Consider the following 25813-nt stretch of genomic DNA (forward strand, 5'->3'; position numbering starts at 1 on the left):
AACCGTGTGAGGGACACAAAATCAAGGAACATAACACCGGTATGATGGAAACTAGGGCGGCAAGAGTGGAACAAAACACCAGGCATAAGGCCGAGCCTTCCACCCTTTACCAAGTATATAGATGCATTAATAATATAAGAGATATTGTGATATCCCAACATAAACATAATCCAACATGGAGCAATCTTCATCTTCACCTGCAACTAGCAACACTATAAGAGGGGCTGAGCAAAGCGGTAACATAGCCAAACAATGGTTTGCTAGGAAGGGTGACAAAGGTTAGAGGTTCATGGAAATTTGGGAGGCTTGAAGAGCAAGTGAATAGGTAGCGCAGCATAGCGATAGAACGAAGCAACTAGCATAGCAATGATTGTCGTGGAATGGTCACGACAGATGTCCTCGAGCTAGGACTTAATCGTGGAGCCATCGCAGCTAGGAAGCTTGAAGGGGTTAAACGGGACAAGGAACACGAGGGTTATACTGGTTCGGCCCCTTACGGTGAAGGTAAAAGCCTACGTCCAGTTGAGGTGGTATTGATTAGGGTTTCGATGAGCAGGGAGCTTGATTGCTATGCCTGGCTCTCGATGAGATCTTCCTTCTCCTTAAACCGCCGCCGGGTCGTCCCTTTATATAGAGAGGTTGACGCCCAGCAGCTCTCAGAGTCCCGGCCGGCTCCTAAGAGTGTCCGGCTCGGACTCTCAACTATTCTTGCCTTACACTACAAGTTCTACCATAATAGCGGTTGTAACTACGAGCCTTAATCCACGTCCAGGTCTTAAGCCCATCTTTGGCCCGCCGTCTTCAAGCTTGGCACCGGGCTTCAGGCGATGACCATTATGAGTAACCCGGCCCCTCCGGGCGGGTGGCTCTAAGGCTTATATCCTCAACATTAGGCCCCAGATTGATTTGAGCCGGCTCATGTCAATCTTCAATCCTTTCGACAGAAAATCTCCGGCTTACAATTGTGTGAAGGCTATAACCCGTCGTGACGTCATCTTCTGGATTCCGGGTAACCCGCCGTGACGTCATCTTCCATTAAGTCCATTTTTTACTCCACCATATCCGCAACGGATCTTATCTTTACTGCCATCCCGAAAATCGAGGCGTTTTTAAGGTGAGATAACCGCGCCGTGGCCTCCTCGTTTCTCGCGCCCACTTATGAGTCTCACTATTATAAATAGCCCGGCCTGATGAGCCTCCAGCCACTCGTCTTCCTCCTCTCGCCACTGTTCTCCCGCTCGAGCTCCATCGCCGCCGCCGCCGCGGGTCTTCCTGTCTTCACCGACTCAGGCCGCTGCATGAACCTGACGTAACCAGATAAACGGCGGCGACCTCCGCACCTCTCCAGTACCTGTAAGCCCTTGTTACTCCGTAGAATAGATCCGCGTTAGGGTTCTTGCTGTTCTTCCCGTGTTCGTCGCCGTTCCTTGCGAGTTCTCGGTAGATTTCATTTTTACCACCTTTCTTGATATTTAGGCTATAGAACTATTGCGGTAGTTGTTTCACGCCCGTTTCCAATGTACATAGATCCCTTCTCATCGCATAAAGGCTCCGTTCGAACTTATGAACTTCTTCTGCCTCTATTTTAGGTCTAGAAACTTTTCCTTTTAGTCGACCATTTTGATCCAAAGTATTTACTGCGATCTGTGAAACTTGTTTTCACCACACTTAGTAAAAAACTGCATCTGCTGAGCTATGGCGGCTTACATTTCCGGCTCAAAGAAGCCACGCGCCGTAAAATTTGCTGGCTCATTTATGATAAAGCTGTAGACAATTTGAATTACTCTCGCTACCTATAGCGGCTTAGATAACCCGATGCACTTAGCCATATGTCATTAGGTCCCTTCATAAGCCGCCATTTTAAACATTGAACTGTAAACTTCCTCCGGCTTATAATTGAACCGGACATTTCCTTTCATCATAGGCTTCCGACTTTCACCATGCCTCCCAAAGCTTCCAAAGCACCCATCACGTGCAACTGGATGAGGTCCAACGTCACTGATGAAACCTTAGCGGACTTTGTGAAGACGGGTTACCTGCCCAAGAAGGATCTCATGTCTTACCGTGCCCCTGACCTGTCAGAGGAGAGACCGCAACCAAAGGAGGGTGAGGTAGTGATTTTTGCTGATCACATGAGCCGGGGCTTCGCACCGCCCGGCTCAAAGTTCTTTAGAGATGTGTTGAATTTCTTTGATCTGCGGCCACAAGACATAGGACCCAATTCTGTGTCAAACATATGCAACTTCCAAGTATTCTGCGAAGTCTACCTTGGAGAGGTGCCCAACCTTCTGCTCTTTAGAGAGCTATTCTATTTGAACCGCCAGAATGAATGTGCCAACGGACCGAGCCTGGAACTTGGCGGAATTTCCATTCAACGCCGGAGAGACTGCCTTTTTCCTTACGTCGAGCCGCCAAGCCACCAAAAGGACTGGAACCAAACGTGGTTCTACTGCCAGGACACTTCGCCGGCTGACGAGAGCCCGCTGCCCGGCTTTCGTCCCTCGCGTCTGGAACCAACTCACCCTCTGTCAGACAAGCTATCTCAGGCGGAGCGCCAACCTCTGATCCCCACCATCAACAAAATCAAGGCTCTCCTGGGAAATGGCCTCAATGGCATTGATCTGGTCCGGGTCTGGATCTCGTGGCGGGTGATCCCCTTGAGCCGCCGCCCCGGCTTAATGTGTGATTACACGGGCCGGAAAGATGACCCCCTGCGACACAGCCGCAACGATCTTCCTGAAGACGTTGCTGAAGACATGACCAAGGCCCTCTTGAATGAGAGCTTGGCAGACTACAGGAGGACCGGCTTAAGCCCCTTCTGCAAGACCAACCCGGCCCCAGTGGTAAACCGTTGATCTGAACATCTTACTTTCTCCTTTAGATAGTTTTCATCTGAACCTTAAGAAATCTTCATTGTATGTTTCAGGCTGATGATAAATTCTGGAAGGTCAAGTATGACCATGAGGCGGCCAAGAAGGCCAGGAAGGCTAAGAAAGCCGCCAGGAGAGCCGCTCCCCGCAAGAAGGGAAGCAGGCCTACTACTTCAGAGCTGCTTCAACTAAGCGACAGCTCTGAGTCAGAGGTAACCCCTGAACCTGTAAGCTCTTGTTGTATTTCTTGTTTATTTCTGTCCACCTTATCAATACTGTCCATCAGCAGGATGACACCGGAGCAAGTAACCTGGTGATTTCAGAGGTAATGACACTTTCCTCCGACTCGGAGCCCTTGCCAAGGCTGAAAGTCCGAAGAGTAACCCGGAAAGTAAGATTTTCACATCCTTTAGCTTATCAAGATCCTCAATTTCTTTTGAAGCAACACATTCATGAGAGCCGGCGGCACACCCGGACCAACAAGGATGCTAACCTCTCCTCCGGTTTACATGAGGCGTCAAGGAAGCGCCGGACCGAGGTTATCTCCAACTTATATCCTTTTCATCCTTTGGCGGGTGTTATACGTCAGCCACTCAATTCTTCTGATTCGAATTATCAGGAAACTTCACCCTCCTCTGGCGACTCTATGCAATCGAACCTGCCGGCTTTCAAGACCGTACCTGGGTAATGATGATCATCTCTTGTTGTACTTATCTTTACTCATACCTTCGTACTAACTTTTTGTCCTTTCAGTGCTGAAGCAAAGCTCAGCAAAAGAGCAAAGAAGAATAAACCGGTCAAAGAGCCGGTCGTGACTGAGCCGGAGGTTTCAGCTCAAGAGCCGCCAGTTGCCTCTGCTCCTAAAGCCACCGCTCCAACCGACGAGCCAATCACAGAAACTTCTGCTAATCCGGAGACCTCCAGCCCGGCTCAGCCGGCCGATGACCTGGACGTGGTAATCACCCGGACGGAGTTTGTTGAGCCGGGGAGACCCACTGCGCTGGCCAAGTGCTCCGCCAAGGAAGAGTTGCTAGAGCGCCGCCGGGCCAAGCTGGACCTCACCAACTATGCTAACTTGAGCATCGGAGAGATCGTCTCCGGCTATGTCAGTCAGGTGCACAACAGCCGGGACTTGGAGATCGACATGGTGAATCAGATACAGCAGAAGTCTGAGGTACCACTCTATTGCTTACTGCATAGTTATCTTTACCATACTCTAGCCCCAAGTCTACTACTTATGATAGAATATGTTGTAGACTTATCTTCCGGCTTACTCTCATGAACCGGTAATTTTGTAGACAGAAACTTTCAACATGCATTAGCCCCCAAGTGCCAAGTGTCTTTGCTTGGAAAGCGCTTGGGACTTTAAAATTGCATAATAACTGTTCATACTATAACCCGGAAATTGTGCAGGCTGCTTGCAAGAAGTTTGAGGCTGATATCTCGGATCTGAAGAACCGCCTGAGGACGCAGGAAACGGAGACCCGGAAGGCCAACGCCAAATTTGAGTCCAGTATTGCTGCTCAAGAGAAGCTGAAAAAGAACTTTGAAGCTGAAAGGAAGACTTGGACCGAAGAGAAGGCTACTCTGGTGAGACGGGCCGAACAGGCGGAAAAGGCTCTGACAGAGAGAACCGCCGAACTCTCCGGCTTAAAGCGCCACGTGTCACAGATAGTCGCCGCAATCTTCGGTAAGTCATTCCACCGGCTCTCGTCAAGTTTATAATCTTTATGTCTCATAACTCCCATCATTGCCAGCGGCTTATCTTACTCTGTTAAACAGGCCCCAGAAGCGCCAACCTCAATCAGAACGTGCTGACCAAGCTGAAGGCCGTGTACACCCTGGTGGAGCAACTCTACACCGGGTCACAGCGCGCTTTGGCCGTGGTGGCCCTATCCAATGAGGTTCCGACTCACCTGGCGGAAGTTCTTCGCCGGCTTGCCGTTCTTCCTCAGCGTGTCCAAGAGCTGCGACGGGCTTCTGCGAGAGCCGGAGCCATAGCTGCTCTAAGCCGGGCCAAGACTTTCCTTCCAAAGCTAGACCCGGCGGACATTGCACTTGGTTACCCCAGCTTGAAGGAAGACGGCACCCCTTTCGACCAAAAGGACTTTGCTGCCTGTGTGAAGATCGTGCGCCCGGTGGCCACCCTGATTGGGAATGACACTGATCTGACCAAGTACCAGCCGGGCTACGATGCAGAGAATCAGAGGATCCCCACTCCGCGTTATGAAGCCATCAGCTTAGTCCCGCCGACTCGTAAGAACACTTTTGCCCCGGAAATTGACCCGGCCGGGTTAATTGACGAGGAAGCTCAATTTGAAGCGTTGAGCGGCATTGACTGGAAATCGTCAACCTTCCAGGTCTTGGGAACAGCCGGAGGAGCGGAGAGGGATGAGCCGGAAGCTTCGACCCGGCAAGCATCTTGACTTTTTAGGCGGCTTGTTAAACAATGCTTCACCCTTTTGGACTCGGGGAGTCTTGTAATAGAATAGGACCAACATTTTAACTGTGTCATGCCATCGTGCACGTGCTGAATGCTTAATACCATTGAAGTTGCTTCCTTATATTCCTCCGGGTCATAATTGGTCATTCATTTTCCTTAAGCTCAAATAGTTGTCTTTAACTATCCTGCATAGAAAAACAAATCACAAGTCTCTAGGCGGCTTACCGCACTGAGAATCATAGTCTCATACATATGACCCGGAATATGAATCTAAGTCACGAAAGACTGGTCCTTAATTATGTCCTTGATATAATCGTAATAACACAATTACAGACCTTCAAGTACACTTCCGGTTTATATAACCTGGATAACAAGGTTGGTACCTCAACTCCGGTTTATCAGTCTTGATAATGCTGATTGTGTGCGACTAGCACTGTGAATCAAAGTTAAGCCGGCGGAACAAGAACCGCCGTGTACACTGTTGATACCACCAGAAGAACTTGTTGTAAATCAGAAAATCAAAACTCAGGGGCTTCCGGTTCGAATACGACCAGAGACCCATCCCAAAGGGGTTAAGCTAAGATTCGAATGCAATCATATAGCCCCCAGTGGGTTTGGCGATGCCGATCAAGAGGGTACCGATAGCTATGTTCTCTTTGGTTCGAATACAACCCATGTTTGAACAGGAAGCCCCCAAATGACCTTAAGAGTTGTTTAACGACGCTGATTCGAATACGATCCATGTCGGTTCCCAAAGGGGGTTGAGCTATGATTCAAATATGATCAAAGAAAACTCCCCAATGAGCTCGGCACTTTGCCAATCAAATGGGTATCGACAGCTATGTTCTCTTTGGTTCGAATACGACCTATGTTTGAACAGGAAGCCCCCAAGTGATTATATTGCGTACGGCTAGATTCGAATACGATCATAAGCCGGATCCACCTCCAAGTTACCATGTGACCTTGTAATGGAAACAACACATTTACCTTTGGAGGAGAAAAAGGACAGAGGTCCTGCTTTATTGCTTATCATAATATATACATGGCTTATAGAAATATGTACATTATGAGAGCCGGTGGCTCAAGTGTAATAAGGCCGAAGCTGAGCTATGTTCCACGGCCGACGGGTCTCTTCCTCCGACTTGCGTGAATCTTTGTGCTCCCGAATGTCAATGAGGTAATACGACCCGTTGTGCAAGTTCTTGCTGACCACAAAGGGTCCTTCCCAAGGCGGGGATAGCTTGTGCGCATCTGTTTGATCTTGGATGAGCCGGAGCACCAGATCACCTTCCTGGAAGACCCGGGACTTAACCCGGCGACTGTGATAACGGCGCAGGTCTTGTTGGTAAATCGCTGATCGAGCTGCTGCCACATCACGCTGTTCGTCCAACAAGTCAAGAGCATCTTGGCGCGCCTGTTCATTATCCGCCTCAACATAAGCCGCCACTCGAGGCGAGTCATGACGGATGTCACTGGGGAGGACTGCTTCCGCTCCATAAACCATGAAGAAAGGCGTGAAACCCGTAGACCTGTTAGGAGTAGTATTGATGCTCCATAACACGGAGGGTAACTCCTCCACCCAACAACCCGGCGTCCGTTGCAAAGGGACCAAAAGCCGGGGCTTGATGCCTTTCAGAATCTCCTGATTAGCTCTCTCAGCTTGACCATTGGATTGAGGATGAGCCACTGATGAAACATCAAGTCGAATATGCTCTCGTTGACAAAACTCCTCCATAGCACCCTTAGATAGATTGGTGCCGTTGTCAGTTATAATGCTGTGTGGAAAGCCAAAGCGAAATATCACCTTTTTCATGAACTGAACCGCCGTGGCTGCGTCACACTTGCTAACTGGCTCTGCTTCAACCCACTTTGTGAACTTGTCAACTGCCACCAAGAGGTGGGTCTTCTTATCCTTGGACCTTTTAAAAGGCCCAACCATATCAAGCCCCCAGACCGCAAATGGCCAAGTAATTGGTATCATCCTCAGCTCCTGAGCCGGCACATGAGCCCGTCGCGAGAACCTCTGGCAACCATCACATTTACTGACCAAGTCCTCCGCATCAGCATGAGCCGTCAGCCAATAAAAACCATGACGAAAAGCCTTGGCCACAAGGGATTTTGAGCCGGCATGATGGCCACAATCCCCTTCGTGAATCTCACGCAAGATTTCTTGACCTTCCTCAGGGGAGACACAACGCTGGAACGCTCCCGTAACACTGCGGCGATGCAGCTCACCATTGATAACAACCATTGACTTAGACCGCCGGGTTATTTGTCTGGCCAAAGTTTCATCCTCAGGCAAATCTCCCCGGGTCATGTAAGCCAGATAGGGCACTGTCCAGTCCGGGATGATGTGGAGAGCCGCCACCAATTGTGCCTCCGGGTCAGGGACAGCCAAGTCTTCCTCTGTAGGCAACTTAACAGAAGGGTTATGCAAGACGTCCAGAAAGTATTAGGCGGCACCGGTTTTCGCTGAGAGCCCAGCCGGCTTAAAGCATCAGCCGCCTCGTTCTTCCTGCGATCGATGTGCTCTACTTGGTAACCCTGAAAGTGCCCAGCAATGGCATCAACTTCACGGCGATAAGCCGCCATGAGAGGGTCCTTGGAGTCCCACTTGCCTGATACTTGTTGAGCCACCAAGTCTGAGTCGCCGAAGCACCTTACCCGGCTCAAGCTCATCTCCTTAGCCATCCGAAGACCATGGAGCAAGGCCTCGTACTCAGCCGCATTGTTAGTGCAAGGAAACATCAACCGTAGCACATAATGAAACTTGTCACCTTTAGGGGAAGCCAATACAACTCCAGCCCCCGAGCCCTCCAATTGCCTGGACCCATCGAAGTGAATAGTCCAATATGTATTATCCGGCTTTTCCTCGGGCACTTGTAGCTCTGTCCAATCGTTGATGAAATCCACCAAAGCTTGAGATTTAACAGCAGTGCGTGGTACGTATTTTAGACCATGAGGCCCGAGCTCTATAGCCCACTTAGCCACTCTTCCTGTAGCTTCTCTGTTTTGGATGATATCTCCAAGGGGGGCAGAACTGACCACAGTGATAGGGTGACCCTGGAAATAATGCTTAAGCTTCCGGCTTGCCATGAACACACCATAAACAAGCTTCTGCCAATGTGGATACCGCTGTTTGGACTCGATGAGCACTTCACTGACGTAATAAACCGGTCGCTGAACCGGATGCTCCTTACCCTCTTCCTTGCGCTCCACCACCACAGCCACACTGACGGCCCGTGTGTTAGCAGCTATATACAGCAATAAAGGCTCCTTGTCAACCAGAGCAGCAAGGACCGGGGGCTCTACCAGCTGTCTCTTCAAATCCTCAAAAGCAGTATTAGCAGCATTATTCCAGACAAAGTCATCAGTTTTCTTCATCAACTGGTACAAGGGAATGGCCTTCTCACCCAAACGGCTTATAAACCGGCTTAAAGCAGCGATATGACCCGCCAGGCGCTGGACGTCGTTTATACACGCCGGCTTAGCCAGAGAGGTGGTTGCCTTGATATTCTCCGGGTTAGCTTCAATGCCTCTGTTAGAAACCAAGAAACCCAAGAGCTTGCCTGCAGGAACACCAAAAACACACTTGGCCGGGTTAAGCATCATCTTGTAGACCCGGAGATTATCAAAGGTTTCCCTCAGATCATCTATCAAGGTTTCCTTCTCCCTGGACTTAACCACAATATCATCCACATAAGCATGAACATTGCGCCCAATCTGGTTATGAAGACAGTTCTGCACGCAACGCTGATAAGTCGCCTGTGCACTCTTGAGTCCAAAGGGCATAGACACATAGCAGAAGGCTCCAAAGGGAGTGATGAACGCCGTCTTCTCCTGGTCCTTAACTGCCATTTTAATCTGATGGTATCCAGAATAAGCATCCAAGAAACTTAAGCGCTCGCAACCCGCCGTAGCATCAATGATTTGATCAATACGGGGAAGAGCAAAAGGATCAGCCGGACATGCCTTGTTTAAGTCCGTGTAGTCCACACACATCCGCCAGGTGCCGTTCTTCTTGAGCACGAGCACCGGGTTAGCTAACCACTCTGGGTGAAAGACTTCAACAATAAACCCGGCCGCCAAGAGCCGGGCCACCTCTTCACCAATGGCTTTCCGCCTCTCTTCATTAAACCGCCGAAGGAATTGCCTGACCGGCTTAAATTTCGGATCAACATTGAGAGTGTGCTCAGCGAGTTCTCTAGGTACACCTGGCATGTCAGAAGGTTTCCATGCAAAAATGTCCCTATTCTCACGGATGAACTCGATGAGCGCGCTTTCCTATTTTGGATCCAGATTGGCACTGATGCTAAACTGCTGAGATGAATCACCTGGAACGAAATCAACAAGTTTAGTCTCATCAGCCGACTTAAATTTCATTGCCGGCTCATGCTCCGTAGTCGGCTTTTTCAGAGAGGTCATATCTGTTGGGTCAACATTGTCCTTGTAAAATTTCAACTCCTCTGTTCCACAAACAGATTCTGCATAAGCTGCATCGCCTTCCTCACACTCCAAGGCCACCTTTCGGCTGCCATGAACCGTAATGGTCCCATTGTGACCCGGCATCTTGAGCTGTAAATACACGTAACACGGCCGTGCCATGAACTTGGCGTAAGCCGGCCGCCCAAATATATGGCATGATACGGACTTCTTATCTTGACCACCTCAAAGGTTAATTTTTCCACCCTGTAGTTGTACTCGTCTCCAAAGGCCACTTCCAACTCGATCTTGCCCACTGGATAAGCTGACTTACCAGGCACCACACCATGGAAAATAGTGTTTGACTGGCTGAGGTTCTTATCAATCAACCCCATACGACGGAAAGTCTCATAATAGAGGATGTTGATGCTGCTGCCTCCATCCATGAGTACCTTAGTGAATTTATATCCTCCCACCTGAGGAGCCACCACCAGGGCCAAGTGACCCGGGTTATCAACCCGAGGAGGGTGATCCTCCCTACTCCACACAATAGGCTACTCAGACCATCTTAAATAGCGTGGAACCGCCGGCTCAACAGCATTCACAGCCCTCTTATGAAGCTTCTGATCTCGCTTACACAGACTGGTGGTAAATACATGATACTGTCCACCGTTAAGCTGCTTTGGGTTGGTTTGATAGCCCCCCTGCTGCTGTTGATGACCCTGGGCAGACTGCTGATTAAAGCCCCCTTGACCGTTCTGAGGATTAGAATTTGAGCCACCGCCCGGGCCATGAAAACCGCCAGCGCCTGAGCCGCCGCCCGGGCCATGGTTGCCATTAAAGGCATTGGAATTCTTAAAGGCCTTCATGATTGCGCAATCCTTCCATAGATGAGTAGCTGGCTTCTCTCTAGAGCCATGCCTTGGACAGGGCTCATTCAACAGCTGCTCCAGCGTCGTGCCTGACCCGCCGGCTCGGGGAGGTGGCCTCCCCTTGCGTCGCTGGTTATTACCCTGTGAGCTGGCGTTGGCCACGAACTCTAGGCTGTCGTCGGCCTTACGCTTGCCACCTCCTTGGTTCCCCGGGTTATGCTGAGGACCCTTGCCATTGCCGTTCTTCTTTCCCTTCCCTGTCCTTTCATCATCTGAAGCGGGGTCCTTGGTACTATCAGAATCGGCGTACTTGACGAGAGCCGCCATCAGCGTACCCATATCATTGCAGTCGCGCTTAAGCCGCCCGAGTTTCATCTTCAGGGGCAGGAAACGACAATTCTGTTCCAACATTAAGACTGCAGAGCCGGCATCCATCTTATCAGATGAATGTATTGTCTCTTTGACCCGGCGAACCCAATGGGTCGTAGACTCACCCTCCTGCTGTTTACAGTTAGTCAAATCCACAATTGACATAGACTGCCTACAGGTATCTTTAAAGTTTTGGATGAACCGGGCTTTCAACTCAGCCCAAGACCCGATGGAATTCGGTGGTAGCCCTTTCAACCAAGTGCGGGCAGTCCCATCTAGCATCATGGTGAAGTACTTGGCCATCGCTGCTTCACTGACCTCCAGCAATTCCATGGCCATCTCGTAACTCTCGATCCATGCTCCGGGTTGTAAGTCAGCCGTGTAATTAGGCACCTTCCTAGGCCCTTTGAAGTCCTTGGGTAGACGTTCATTGCGGAGAGCCGGCACTAAACAAGGGACACCTCCAGTCCTCGTAGGGATACCTATGTCGACGAAAGTCGTCGGATAAGCCGGGGGTGTCTGGTAAGCTGTCAACTGAGGCACCTGCTCTGCCTCTTGCCGCGCTCTGTCTTGGTCTGTTGCGTGAAAGGCTCCATGATGAGCCGGGCCATGGCCAGGGGGCGGGTCATGGCGTCGGACATTACTTGAGCCGGTCGCTGAGACCATGTGTTTGCTATAACTCGGGCTCTGGCCTGGACGAGGGGTTGAGTGGATCCTGTCCCGGCTGTAAGAGTACGCCTCTTGCTGCGCCAGTGCTGTCTGAAGGAGTTCTCTGACCCCGGCGGGTTTCAATAGCCGTTGGAGAGTCGCCGTCAATTGGGAGAGCCGCCAGCCGTGCTGCTGCGGCGACCATGTTCTCCAGCGGGTTAGCATAATGACCCGACGGGATTGGCACATATTGAGGCGGGGCAGGGTTCACCCGGGGAGGCCCCATCACTTGTGGCTGAACTGGGGTCCCAGACCCGGGCACTATGATCCCCGGCGGGTTACTAGACCCTGCACCTGGCGTGTTGAAGAGGTTTCGAGGATCGTAGACCGGAGGGAGTCGAGATTGGGCCTTTTGATGCCTCCTTCTCATGACCTCATTGGACGCGTTCTGATCCATCGTGAGCCGGAAGGACTACGCCTGAATCAACTGAGTCTGGGCATCGAGAGCCGCCCTCTCCGCAGCCATCCTGATCCCTTTCGCCGCCAGATCCTCCTTGGCTTTCACTAGATCTAACTTTAACTGCGCCACCTCCGCGTCATGCTGAGCTTGATCCGCCGGGTCGACCGTGGCGGTCAACAGGGCCGTCATCTTGTCCGTGAGATCCATCAGCACCTGAGCCGGCGAGGGCACCGGGTTTCCCGACCCAGCGGTAGGGTTCTGAACCTGAAGTTGATACAACGAGTTTGACTCATCCGTGGACGACTCACCGTCAGAGCCGGCGGCCGTCTCATCACCAGATCCATCAGAGACCCCTCCATGGACACCTCCCATAAAAGCATGCTTCAAGGCGGGCAGGTGCCGGGCGGGTCGTGCGCGCTGAGCCGTCTCGATGAGATCGGCGCAGAGATCCGGCTCAGGGCCCGGCTCACCAATCTTGCCGATGAAGACATGAATTCCGCCGAAGGGGACCCGGTACCCGTACTCAATTGAGCCGGCGCCGGGACCCCAGTTTGCATCGTCGATGTAGAGCTTGCCGCGACGACTCTTGGTCATCCGGCCCACAGCGTATCCCTTGAGCCCTTCGAAGCTGCCCTTCAAGAACTCAAATCCACCGTGCGCTAGCCCCACGGTGGGCGCCAACTGTCGTGGAATGGCCATGGCAGATGTCCTCGAGCTAGGACTTAATCGTGGAGCCATCGCAGGTAGGAAGCTTGAAGGGGTTAAATGGGACAAGGAACACGAGGGTTATACTGGTTCGGCCCTTTACGGTGAAGGTAAAAGCCTACGTCCAGTTGAGGTGGTATTGATTAGGGTTTCGATGAGCAGGGAGCTTGATTGCTATGCCTGGCTCTCGATGAGATCTTCCTTCTCCTTAAACCGCCGCCGGGTCGTCCCTTTATATAGAGAGGTTGACGCCCAGCAGCTCTCAGAGTCCCGGCCGGCTCATAAGAGTGTCCGGCTCGGACTCTCAACTATTCTTTCCTTACACTACAAGTTCTACCATAATAGCGGTTGTAACTACGGGCCTTAATCCACGTCCGGGTCTTAAGCCCATCTTTGGCCCGCCGTCTTCAAGCTTGGCGTCGGGCTTCAGGCGATGACCATTATGAGTAACCTGGCCCCTTCGGGCGGGTGGCTCTAAGGCTTATATCCTCAACAATGATAGTAATGAGATCCAAGGTGACGGTCATCTTGCCTGAAATCCCTCTAGGAAGAAGAACGAATCCATGAAGAAGATGAAGCCACGAAGACGAACGAATCCTCACGATCGCAACGACACGGGAACTATCGAGAAGAAGCACACAACAAGGTAAACACACCACACAAGAACAAGGCATGATGCTCAACCAAGTATGATGCATGACAAGGCTATATGAAGCTACTCATGACGAGAGATGATGCATACAAGAACAACACATGAAGGCAAGTATAAATGAGGCCGGAAACAACATATAACAATTCCGGTAAGTCCTCATATGCAAATTTTGAAATTGGTCCAGAACTGAATAAACCTTATATTCAAGTTTTTAAACAACAAGTTAAAGAGCACCATGATGATCTACACGAAATTCTAGTCAAGTTACATATAAAGTTCATTAGATTCGGAGCTACGGCCTAGAAGATATGAGCAAATCAAGACAAACATGGCATTGATGCAAAATGCATACAAACATCAAGCACACACCTTAAAACAAGGATGCAACATGATAATATGAGACTACATGCAAAACTAAGCAAGTTTCATATAGAGCATACCCAAAACGGAGCAACGGTGCAACACATACACTCCAAACAATATATAGCAACAATCTGTCCAAAACAGCAACTAGACATATTGCAAGCATCATAAGAATATGCTACAGCAACTCAATATGAAAACAAAAGGCATGGCCATGATGTACAGGTAAAGAACAACAAAACATGAACACTGAGCTATCTCCAGAAATCAGTAGAACATGCTCAAAAGGACATGGAAAGATTGCAAATAATAACAGGTTCACAGACTTAGCAGAATTACTGGACATGGCTGAAATAACATCAGGTTGCAATGTTTAGAGCTATCAAGCAACATGCTACAGGAACATATCATAGCAAATAAAGGCATAGCATGAATCTACTCAAAGCATATAACAAATATCCTTTACTGAACATAAGCCAAAAAGGACCAGAAGATATGATGGCAACCATGTAAACATAGCAAGTTTCGTTATCAGGTTTCGGACTTGGCAGAAAACAGAGCTTGGCAGAAACAGACATTATGAAGGCATCTTTGTGAGCTTGATGCACTCACCACAAAGTAATGCATGACAAAACAAAAATACCTACAGCAAGATGGCATGTTTATGAAGCTATCCATGGCAATAACAAAAGCATAGCATGTATGGATCAACTACAACAAGCTTGGAAAAAATGAATATCATGTTAAGAATCTGCCAGAAATATTTTATAGCAAAAGTAGAGCAAGATTGAGTCATGCTGGGGCACCCCATAATTGCAAACAAGGGCAGTAATGGATCAATTACAACAATATCTACAAAACATCCTTAATGAATATCTCCAAAATATGCAGGGATCTCTCTGTAGCATCAAGTTTACATGGCAACAAAATAACAGCAGACAAAGACTTGGAGAAATTACTAAGTCTCTGAAATCAGAAACATTACGGAGCCTAGTTTGCATGCTTGTGCTAGTCACCACAGAGATCAAAAAAAATACATGGCATACACCTCTAGAAAGATGGCATGGCATACAACAAAACACATGTAGAGCTGATGCCCATAAGATGCACAGATTAAAAGATACAAAATAACAAATCTCCAAGTTCTGCTAAGAAACAGCAGATAACAGCAACTAGCACTCTTGCAACAGAGATTTGGGCATCAAGATTGACTCAAATGAACATGGTGCAATTAAACAAAATGAAGAGCATCACAAGACGAACATTTCCATATATACACGCACGAAACGGAGCTATATGCAGAGAGTTACGTTGTTTTATGAACATGTGCAAATTATTATGAAAAATCTGTGACTTAGAGATTTCGGGGGGGGGGAGAGAAAAGTCAACCTCGTCTATACAGATCGGATCGAAGGGAGGCTGCTCGAGCTCGGGCCCGATGCTCGCCAGAGGGAGGAGAGCTCGGGGAGGCCGGTGGTCGGCGGGAAGAGGGGGGCGCGCCGGGCGCGGGCGGCCATGGTGCGCGGCGGCGGCGGCGAGGTTCGCGGTGAGGCGGCGGCGGCCATGGCGCGGGGCGGCGCCGGCGGGCGGCGGCCGCCGGAGGGAGGCGGCGGCGCGGCGGCGCAAGGAGGCGGCGTGGGCTGGAGCGCGAGGCGGCGGGGGGTCGGCCATGGCGGCGGCGGCGACTCGGGCCCGCGCGGCCCCGGATGGGCCCTCCGCGGGCCGCGGCGGCAGGGAGGGAGAGAGGAGGAGGCGCGGGTGACGTGGCGGCGGTGGATTGGTCGGAGGGCGGCAGCGGACATGTCCGGCGCGGGGATTTTTGTCCGGTGGCGCGAGGAGGAAGGAGCTAGGGTTTTAATCCGCGAATTTTCGGGGGAGAGGGCAAATATATAGGCAGAGGGAGCTAGGAGAGTCCAAACGAAGGTGCGGTTTTTCGCCCACGCGATCTTGATCGAACGACCGAGAGCATGGGCGGACTTAGAGGGGTTTTGGGCCTGTTAGAAGGGGGTTTTGCTGCAACACACAAACGGACTTTGCGGTTGCCCGGTTAACCGTTGGAGTACCAAACGACCTCCAAATGGAATGAAACTTGACCGATGGTGTTGAGGATATAGACCTTAGAGTCACCCGCCAGGAGGCCGGGTTACTCGTAGGGTCCGTTGCCAGAAGCCCGGAGCCAAGTTTCAAGATAATGGCCAGAGATGGCTGAGAGACCCGGATATGGCTTAAAGCCCGTAGTTATCATCATTGTTATAGTAGACTTGTAGTGTAAGGCAAGTATTGTTTAGAGTCCGAGCCGGACGCTCTTATGAGCCGGCCGGGACTCTAAGGGCTGCTGGGCGTCAGCCTCCCTATATAAAGGGAGGACCCGGCAGCGGTTAAGGGCGACAACAACCTCATCGAGAGCCGGGCATAGCTGTTTAGCTCCCTGGCGATCGTAACCCTAATCAATAACACCTCAAACTGGACGTAGGCTTTTACCTTCACCGTAAGGGGCCGAACCAGTATAAACCCTCGTGTTCCTTGTCCCGCATAACCCCTTCAAGCTTCCTAGTTGCGATGGCTCCACGACTAAGTCCTAGCTCAAGGACATCTGCCGTGACAATTCCACGACAGTTGGCGCCCACCGTGGGGCCAGCGCACGGTGGATTTGAGTTCTTGAAGGGCAGCTTCGAAGGGCTCAAGGGATACGCTGTGGGCCGGATGACCAAGAGTCGTCGCGGCAAGCTCTACATCGACGACAAGGACTGGGGCCCCGACGCCGGCTCAATTGAGTACGGGTACCGGGTCCCCTTTGGCGGAATTCATGTCTTCATTGGCAAGATTGGTGAGCCGGGCCCCGAGCCGGATGTCTGCGCCGATCTCATCGGAACGGCTCAGCGCGCACGACCCGCTCGGGCCCGGCCTGCCTTAAGGCGCGCTTTTGTGGGATGTATCCATGGAGGGCCCTCTGATCCATCTGGGTCTGGTGATGAGGCGGCCGCCGGCTCTGACGGCGAGTCGGCCACCGATGAGTCAAACTCGTTGTACCAACTTCAAGATGGCAGGCTCATGGGTTGTTCCGATGGTGACAGTATTCCGGACCTTTTTGAGCCGCCAAGTCAGGTTGGAGTTTTTATGGCCGGTGCGCAGCCTATTCAGAACCCCGCTGCTGGAGCGGGAAACCCGGTGCCTTCTCCGGCCCAGGTGCTGATGGATCTCACGGACAAGATGACGGCCCTGTTAACCGCCACGGTTGACCCGGCGGATCAAGCTCAGCATGATGCGGAGGTGGCGCAGTTAAAATTAGATCTGATAAAGGCTAAAGAGGATCTTGCAGCGGAAGGGATCAGGCTGGCTGCGGAGCGGGCGGCTCTCGATGCCCGGACTCAGCTAATTCAGGCGCAGTCCTTCCAACTCACGATGGATCAGAACGCGGCCAACGAGGTCATGAGAAGGAGGCATCAGAAGGCCCAGTCTCGACTCCCGCCGGTCTACGATCCACGCAATCTCTTCAACACGCCGGGTGCAGGGTCTAGTAACCCGCCAGGGTCATTGCGCCCGGGTCTGGACCCCTTATTCAGCCACGAGTGATGGGGCCTCCCCAGGTGCCCCCTGCCCCGCCTCAGTATGTGCCAATACCCCCGGGTCATTATGATAACCCGCTGGAGAACATGGTGGCTGCGGCAGCACGACTGGCGGCTCTCCCCGTTGACGGCGATTCTCCGGCGGCCATCGAAACCCGCCGGGTCAGGGAACTCCTGCAGACGGCGCTGGCACAGCAAGAGGCGTACTCCTACAGCCGGGGCAGGATCCACTCAACCTCTCGTCCAGGCCAGAGCCCGAGTTACAGCCGGCACATGGTCTCAGCGACCGGCTCAAGTAATGTCCGACGCCACGACCCGCCCCCTGGTCATGGCCCGGCTCATACTGGAGCCTTCTACGCAACAACCCAAGCACGACAAGAGGTGGAGCAGGCGCCTCAATTGACGGCTTATCAGACCCCCCCGGCTTATCCGACGACGTCCGTTGATGTGGGAATTTCTACCAGGACCGGGGGAGTCCCTTGTTTGGTACCAGCCATCCGTAATGAACGTCTACCTAAGGATTTCAAGGGCCCTAGGAAAGTGCCTAACTATACAGCAGACTTACAGCCCGCAGCCTGGATTGAGAGTTATGAGATGGCTATGGAATTGCTGGAGGTCAGTGAGGCGGCCATGGCCAAATATTTCACCATGATGTTAGATGGAACTGCCCGCACATGGTTGAAAGGATTACCGCCGAACTCCATTGGGTCTTGGGCTGAGCTGAAGGCCCGGTTCATTCAAAACTTCAAAGATACCTGCAGGCAGTCCATGTCAATTGTGGATTTGACTAACTGTAAGCAGCAGGAGGGTGAGTCCACGACCCATTGGGTTCACCGGGTCAAGGAGATCATACATTCATCAGATAAGATGGATGCCGGCTCTGCAGTCTTAATGTTGGAACAGAACTGTCGCTTTGTGCCTCTTAAGATGAAGCTTGGGCGGCTCAAGCGCGACTGCACCGACATGGGTACCCTAATGGCGGCTCTTGTCAAGTACGCCGATTCCGATGGTACCAAGGATCCCCCTTCAGATGATGAAAGGGCAGGGAAGGGAAAGAAGAATGGCAATGGCAAGGGTCCTCCGTTTAACCCGGGGAACCAAGGAGGAGGCAAGCGTAAGGCCGATGGCAGCCTAGAGTTTGTGGCCAACACCAACTCTCAAGGTAATAACCAGCGGGGCAAGGGGAGGCCCCCTCCCCGAGGCGGCGGGTCAGGACCTTCTCTGGAGCAGCTATTGAACGAACCTTGCCCAAGACACGGCTCCAGAGAGAAGCCCGCGACTCACCTGTGGAAGGATTGTGCTATCATGAAGGCCTTTAAAAACTACAATGGACCGGGTGGCGGCTCAGGCGCCGGCGGCTTTCATGGCCCGGGCGGTGGTTCAAATTCCGGTCCTCAGAACGGCCAAGGGGGCTTTAATCAACAGTCTGGTCAGGGTCATCAACAGCAGCAGGGGGGTTATCAGACCAACCCGAAGCAGCTTAGCGGTGGACAGTATCACGTGTTCACCACTAGCTTGTGCAAACGAGACGAGAAGCTTCACAAGAGGGCTGTTAATGCTGTTGAGCCGGCAGTTCCACGCTATTTACGGTGGTCTGAGCAGCCCATAGTGTGGAGTAGGGAGGATCACCCCCCCGGGTGGATAACCCGGGCCACCTGGCCTTAGTGGTGGCCCCTCAGGTGGGAGGTTATAAGTTCACAAAAGTACTCATGGATGGAGGCAGCAGCATCAACATCCTCTATTATGAGACGTTCCGTCGTATGGGGCTGGTCGATAAGAACCTCAGCCAGTCAAACACTATCTTCCATGGTGTGGTACCTGGTAAGTCGGCTTATCCAGTCGGCAAGATCGAATTGGAAGTGGCTTTTGGTGATGAGAACAACTACAGGGTGGAGAAATTGACCTTTGAGGTGGTCAAGATAAGAAGTCCATACCACGCTATATTTGGACGGCCGGCTTACGCCAAGTTCATGGCACGACCGTGTTATGTGTACTTACAGCTCAAGATGCCGGGTCACAACGGGACTATTACGGTTCACGGCAGCCGAAAGTGGCTCTGGAGTGTGAGGAAGGTGACGCGGCTTATGCAGAGTCTGTTTGTGCTACAGAGGAGTTGAAATTTTATAAAGACAATGTTGACCCAACAGATATGACCTCTCTGAAAAAGCCAACCACAGAGAATGAACCAGCAATGAAATTTAAATCAGCTGATGAGACTAAGCTTGTTGATTTTGTTCCAGGTGACTCATCTCAGCAGTTTAGCATCAGTGCAAATCTGGATCCGAAATAGGAAAGCGCGCTCATCGAGTTCATCCGTGAGAATAGGGACATCTTCGCGTGGAAACCTTCTGACATGCCAGGTGTACCTAGAGAACTCGCTGAGCACACTCTCAATGTTGATCCAAAATTTAAGCCGGTCAGACAGTTCCTTCGACGGTTTAACGAAGAGAGGCGGAAAGCTATTGGTGAAGAAGTGGCCCGGCTCTTGGCGGCCGGGTTCATTGTTGAGGTTTTTCACCCAGAGTGGTTGGCTAACCCGGTGCTCGTACTCAAGAAGAACGGCACCTGGCGGATGTGTGTGGACTACACGGACTTGAACAAGGCGTGTCCGGCTGATCCTTTTGCTCTCCCCCGTATTGATCAAATCATTGATGCTACGACAGGTTGTGCACGCTTAAGTTTCTTGGATGCCTATTCCGGGTATCATCAGATTAAGATGGCAGTTAAGGACCAGGAGAAGACGGCGTTCATCACTCCCTTTGGAGCCTTCTGCTATGTGTCTATGCCCTTTGGACTCAAGTGTGCACAGGCGACTTACCAGCGTTGTGTGCAGAATTGTCTTCATAAACAGATCGGGCGCAATGTTCACGCTTACGTGGATGATATTGTGGTTAAATCCATCAAGGAGGAAACCCTGATAGATGATTTAAGGGAAACCTTCGATAATCTCCGGGTCTACAAGATGATGCTTAACCCGGCCAAGTGTGTTTTTGGTGTTCCTGCAGGCAAACTATTGGGCTTCTTGGTTTCTGACAGAGGCATTGAGGCTAACCCGGAGAAGATCAAGGCCATCACCTCCCTGGCTAAGCCGGCGTGTATAAATGACGTTCAGCGTTTGGCGGGTCGCATCGCTGCTTTAAGCCGGTTTATAAGCCGTTTGGGTGAGAAGGCTATGCCCTTATATCAGTTGATGAAGAAAACTGATAACTTTGTCTGGAATGATGCAGCTAATACCGCCTTTGAGGATTTGAAAAAGCAACTGGCAGAGCCCCCCGTCCTTGCTGCTCCGGTTGATAAGGAGCCCTTGCTACTGTATGTGGCGGCAAACGCACGAGCCGTCAGTGTGGCTATTGTGGTGGAGCGCAAGGAGGCGGGTAAGGAGCATCCGGTTCAGCGGCCGGTTTATTATGTCAGCGAGGTGCTCATTGAGTCCAAGCAGCGGTACCCGCATTGGCAGAAGCTCGTATATGGTGTGTTCATGGCGAGCCGGAAGCTCAAGCATTATTTTCAGGGTCATCCCATCACTGTGGTCAGTTCTGCCCCTCTTGGTGATATTATCCAGAACAGAGAGGCTACAGGGAGAATTGCTAAGTGGGCTATAGAACTTGGACCTCATGGCCTCAAATATGTGCCACGCACTGCTGTTAAATCTCAGGCTTTGGTGGATTTCATCAATGATTGGACAGAGTCACAAGTGCCTGAGCAAAAGCCGGATAACACGTTATTGGACTATTCACTTTGACGGGTCCAGACAGTTGGAGGGCTCGGGGGCTGGTGTTGTATTGGCTTCCCCTAAAGGTGACAAGTTCCATTATGTGCTACGGTTGATGTTTCCTTGCACTAACAATGCGGCTGAATACGAGGCTTTGCTCCACGGTCTTCGGGTGGCTAAGGAGATGAGCTTAAGCCGGGTAAGGTGCTTTGGGGACTCAGATTTGGTGGCTCAACAAGTATCAGGCACCTGGGATTCTAAGGATCCTCTAATGGCGGCTTATCGCCGCGAGGTTGATGCCATTGCTGGGCACTTCCAGGGATACCAAGTGGAGCACATTGATCGCAGGAAGAACGAGGCGGCTGATGCTTTAAGCCGGCTAGGCTCTCAGCGAAAGCCGGTGCCGCCTAACACTTTCCTGGATGTCCTGTATAACCCTTCGGTTCAAGTTGCCTACAGAGGAGGACTTGGCTATCCCTGACCCGGAGGCACGACTGGTGGCGGCTCTTCATGTCATACCAGACTGGACAATGCCATATCTGGCTTATATAACCCGGGGAGAGTTGCCTGAGGATGAAACTCTGGCCAGGCAAATAACCCGGCGGGCTAAGTCAATGATTGTTATCGATGGCGAGTTGCATCATCGCAGTGTTTCAGGGGCGTTTCAGCGTTGTATCTCCCCTGAGGAAGGTCAAGAGATCTTGCGCGAGATCCATGAAGGGGATTGTGGCCATCATGCCGGTTCAAAATCTCTTGTGGCCAAGGCTTTCCGTCATGGTTTTTATTGGCTGACGGCTCACGCTGATGCAGAGGACTTGGTCAGTAAATGTGATGGTTGCCAAAGGTTCTCACGACGGGCTCATGTGCCGGCTCAGGAGTTGAGGATGATCCCAATCACTTGGCCCTTTGCGGTCTGGGGGCTTGATATGGTTGGGCCTTTTAAACGGTCCAAGGATAAGAAGACCCACCTCTTGGTGGCAGTTGACAAATTCACAAAGTGGGTGGAGGCTGAGCCAGTTAGCAAGTGCGATGCAGCCACGGCGGTTCAATTTATGAAAAAGGTGATTTTCCGCTTCGGCTTTCCGCACAGCATCATAACTGACAATGGCACCAATCTATCCAAGGGCGCTATGGAAGAATTTTGTCAACGAGAGCATATCCGACTTGATGTTTCCTCAGTGGCTCATCCCCAATCCAATGGTCAAGCTGAGAGAGCTAACCAGGAGATTCTGAAGGGCATCAAACCCCGGCTTTTGGTCCCTTTGCAACGGACGCCGGGTTGTTGGGTGGAGGAGTTGCCCTCCGTCTTATGGAGCATCAACACTACTCCTAACAGGTCTACAGGCTTCACGCCTTTCTTCATGGTTTATGGAGCAGAAGCAGTCCTCCCCAGCGACATCCGTCACGATTCACCTCGTGTGGCGGCTTATGTTGAGACGGATAATGAACAGGCGCGCCAAGATGCTCTGGACTTGTTGGACGAACAGCGTGATGTGGCAGCAGCCCGTTCAGCGATTTACCAACAAGACCTGCGCCGTTATCATAGCCGCCGGGTCAAATCCCGGGTCTTCCAGGAAGGCGACCTTGTGCTCCGGCTCATCCAGGATCAAACAGATGCACACAAGTTATCCCCACCTTGGGAAGGGCCCTTTGTGGTCAGTAAGAACTTGCACAACGGGTCATATTACCTCATTGATATTCGGGAACATAAAGATTCGCGTAAGTCTGAGGAGGAGACCCGTCGGCCGTGGAACATAGCTCAGCTTCGGCCTTACTACACTTGAGCTACCGGCTCTCGTGGTGTACATATTATCTCAGACATGTATATATTATGATAAGCAATAAAGCAGGACCTCTGTCCTTTTTTCTCCTCCAATTATGTGTGTCATTTTTTACATACTATTTGAAAGGAGGATCCGGCTTATGATCGTATTCGAAGTCTAGCCGTAAGCAGTAAGGTCACTTGGGGGCTTCCTGTTCAAACATGGGTCGTATTCGAACCAAAGAGAACATAGCTGTCGATACCCATTTGATTGGCAAAGTGCCGAGCTCATTGGGAGGTTGCCTTTGGTCATATTTGAATCATAGTGTAACCCCTCTGAGAACCGACGTGGATCGTATTCGAATCAGCGTCGTTAAACAATTTTCAGAGTCACTTGGGGGCTTCCTGTTCAAACATGGGTCGTATTCGAACCAAAGAGAACATAGCTGTCGATACCCTTTTGATTGGCATCGCCACACCCACTGGGGGCTATATGATCGCATCCGAATCTTAGCTTAACCTCTTTGGACCGGGTTTCTGGTCGTATTCGAACCGGCCGCCCCAAGTTTTTATACTTTATTGCAAGTCTACTCTGCTCATGTCAAAATATGTACTGCCGGGTCTCTCTTGACCGGCTTATATTTGGTTTATCTTGTTAAGTTGAACATCGTGGATGTCATCAAGACAGGTAAATTCGAGTTCAGGTACCAACCAGGCTACCCGGGTTATTTAAACCGGAGGTATGCTTACGGGCCGTTAAGTGTGTTATCACAGCTATGTTCAGAGTATAGTTAACGACCAGTCTTTTTTGGTTCGTGTTCCGGGTTATCCATTTCAAACACCTGATTCTCAGGGCGGTAAGCCGCCTTGAGACTTGTGGTTTGCCTTTCTATGCAGATGCTTGAAGATACGTTTTAAGGGTTGAGAAGCACAAAGGATAATCATGACCCGGAGGAACATCAAAAGAATAACTTCAAAGGGTTTCAGCATTCATTACGTGCACGATGGCACGGGAGAGATAAATTGTTGCACTTATTCTATTACAAAAATCCTTCAAAGTTTCAAGGGTGGAGTGTTGTTCGGTGAACCGCCAGCCGCTTTATGACGCCTGCTGAGTCAAAGTCCCCGGCTCATCTTCTGCTCCGGCTGATCCCAAGACCTCGAAGGTTGACGACTTCTAGTTGATGCCGCTGAGAGCTTCGAACTGGGCTTCTTCGTCAATTAACCCGGCCGGGTCAATCTCGGGGGCGAAGGTGTGTTGGCGAGCCGGAGGAATCAGACCAAGAGCTTCATAGCGAGGGGTTGGAATCCTCTGATTCTCCGCGTTGTACCCCGGCTGATACTTGGTTAAGTCGGTGTCGTTCCCGATGATGGTGGCCACCGGGCGTACAGCCTTCACACATGCCGCGAAGTCCTTCTGGTCGAAGGCGGAGCCGTCTTCCTTCAGGCTGGGGTAACCCAGGGCGATGTCTGCCGGGTCTAGCTCCGGCAGGAATGCTTTGGCCCGGCTCAACGCGGCAATGGCTCCGGATCTTGCGGAGGCTCGGCGTAGCTCCTGGATCCACTGTGGCAGAACTGCGAGCCGGCGCAGGACTTCAGCCAGATGGGTTGGCACCTCGTTGGATAGGGCCACCACAGCTAAGGCGCGCTGTGACCTGGTGTAGAGTTGTTCCACCAGGGTGTACACGGCCTTTAGCTTGGTGACCACGCTCTGGTTGAGGTTGGCACTCTTGGGACTTGTTTAATAAAGGTCAGACAAGCCGGTGACAAGGATGAATCATAACATATACAGACTTGATGAGAGCCGGTGAGGCGACTTACCGAAGATAGCAGCCACCATTTGGGACACCTGGCGCTTTAGGCCAGAGAGCTCAGCGGTTTTCTCAGTGAGGGCCTTCTCCGCCTGTTCTGCCCGGGTCACCAGTGCGGCTTTCTCCTCAGCCCAGGCCTTCCGCTCAGCGTCGAATTCAGTCTTCAGTTTCTCCTGAGCGGCGATGCTGGAGACAAACTTGGCGTTCGCCTTCCGGGTCTCCATCTCTTGAGTCTTTAACCGGCTCTTGAGATCCGCAAGGTCCGACTCAAATTTCTTGCCAGTAGGCTGCATATATTTCTGGGTTATTAACAGTCATTATATAAGTCCCAAGCATTTTCCAAGCAAAGGCACTTGGCACTTGGGGGCTAATGCATATTGAACGTATCTATCTACGTACTGCCGGTTCAGTTAAGTAAGCCGGACTCTAAGTCTACAACATATTCAAGTATAAGTCATAGACTTGGGGGCTAGCATGACAAGGATCACTATGCGGAAAGTAAGAAGACAGCAGAAGGTTACCTTAGACTTTTGTTGGATCTGGTTGACCATGGCGATCTCGGCGTCCCGGCTCTTGTGAACCTGGCTGATGTAGCCAGAGACGAGCTCTCCAATGCTCAAGTCGGTGTAGCCAGAGAGATCCAGGTTCACCCGGTGGGGTTGCAGCAACTCCCCCTTCGCGGAGCATTTGGCCAGCGCGGTCGGTCTCCCCGGCTCAACATACTCCGTCCGGGTAATTACCACGTCCGGGTCGTTAGCCGGTGGGGTTGAGCCGGAGGCCTCCGGGTTAGCTGACGCTTCGGTCGTTGTCTTGGTGGTCGGGGCAGGGGCTTCAGGCGCCGTTTCCATGGGAATGGTGGCTTCGGAGGCGGCTGGCGGCTCTTGAGCCGTCGTCTCCGGCTCAGGCAAGTCTGGCACTCCGGCTGACCTGGTCTTCTTTGCTCTTTTGGTGAGCTTTGCCTGGGCACTGAAAAGACAGAAGTGTTAGACATACAAAGAGTAAATACAGACAGATAATGTAAGGAGATTGTTATTACCCGGGTGCAGTTTTAAAGGCCGGCAGACTTGACTGCATGGAGTCACCCGAAGAAAGGGAGGTCTCCTGGTAATTGGAGTCAGAAGAGTTGAGTGGCTGACGGATGACACCCGCCAACGGATG

This window comes from Triticum aestivum, chromosome 3D (assembly GCF_018294505.1).
Source record: "Triticum aestivum cultivar Chinese Spring chromosome 3D, IWGSC CS RefSeq v2.1, whole genome shotgun sequence".
In the NCBI taxonomy this organism is placed as follows: Eukaryota; Viridiplantae; Streptophyta; class Magnoliopsida; order Poales; family Poaceae; genus Triticum; species Triticum aestivum.